Genomic DNA, 1,245 nt, shown 5'->3' with positions numbered 1-1,245 from the left:
TATATAAATTTCCCATCAAATACAACCCTAGCCGATTTTGAGGTTAGTTTAACCCTATCCAAATTAACATAACCCAGAGTTAAACTAATCCAACCATGTTTCGATCAACACTAGAATCCAATTGGATCTAATTAACACCACTTATTCAATTAACTAATTAGTTATATTAACCTATTAATACAACAAACCTCAACCCGTGTTTAATCAACCGGATCCAACATTTCAAATCAACAAATCTAAAATAGAACAAACCTATCCGGGTAAATCAAACCAATAAACGATAACCTTAAGATCGGATCAAGCTTTTAACACCAACGCTTAAACCAACCAAACTCGATCAATCCCTCACACTGATCAGATATTTCCATCCTACGAAAGCCCAACATCCAGCACCTGATCCTCAAAATCAAGAACAAATCTGACAATACCATAATAAAGTTTACCTCAGATTGAACCCTAAAACAACTCAGACTCCAGTTTCGTTTCCTCTTCCCTGCCGATCCAAAGAAAACCTACCGAACTGAGCAAAATCCATCAACCTACAGCTTGCAAGAATTCATTTTCCAAGCTGATTTAATTCAAGCAAAGGGATTCTCACCTCAGCTAGATCCGCCACTTTTTGCCCTAGAATTCTTGCTCAGCCCTAGTGTTTCTCGCCACCGATCAAGATTTGCCTTCCTCTACTGATCGACGAAGGAGCCCGTCAACCCAAGCTATGAAGATCAGGGCGACGATGTGTTCAAGGACTCGAGCGCGGTGGCAACGGGCGGCTCTGCTTCAAGGAGAACGACGACGAAGGATTACCATGGCCATCACTCAGGGCGAAGGAAGAGGAAGCCCAGGCTACGACAACGTTCGTGTGGGAAAGGAGAAGGCGACAATCGAGGCGATCGCGCGGGGGGGGGGGGGGGGGGGGGGGGGGGGGGGGGATGCAGCACGAGCAGGGAGAGGAGCAGTCGCGATGGCCTCGAGCGTAAGAAGAAGGAGAAGAAGCGTTGTGTAGCGCGAGAAGAAGGATTGTTCTTGTAGAAGAAGAAAAGTTGGGGTTGGGCGGAAGAAGAAAAGTCGGGGCTTATTGGATCCTAACGGATTAGCGGGTTTTAAATCCAAATCCAATAACCCTCTTTTTTCCCCGTATTTTACAGTTTATTCAGCCTTCTTCTTCATGTTCTTTCGTCGGCGGGGTCAATATAGAGGTGGCTTATCCTTAACTAATAGTTTAACCATCCACGGCATCCAGGCAGA

At 45.3% G+C, this 1,245-nt stretch overlaps 1 pseudogene; it reads right to left on the bottom strand.

The window, feature by feature from the left end:
* LOC141812137 (transcription factor GTE1-like) overlaps positions 1-368 on the bottom strand; it is a 4,441-nt pseudogene extending 4,073 nt beyond the window's left edge.
* Between the last annotated feature and the right edge of the window lie 877 nt (positions 369-1,245).

The sequence above is a fragment of the Curcuma longa genome, chromosome 18 (assembly GCF_044706935.1).
Source record: "Curcuma longa cultivar G26 ecotype Majalengka, Jawa Barat chromosome 18, ITB_CL_G26_1.1, whole genome shotgun sequence".
Lineage (NCBI taxonomy): Eukaryota > Viridiplantae > Streptophyta > Magnoliopsida > Zingiberales > Zingiberaceae > Curcuma > Curcuma longa.
Note: the sequence above shows the minus strand (reverse complement) of the source record. Positions and strands in the feature narration are given on the sequence as shown.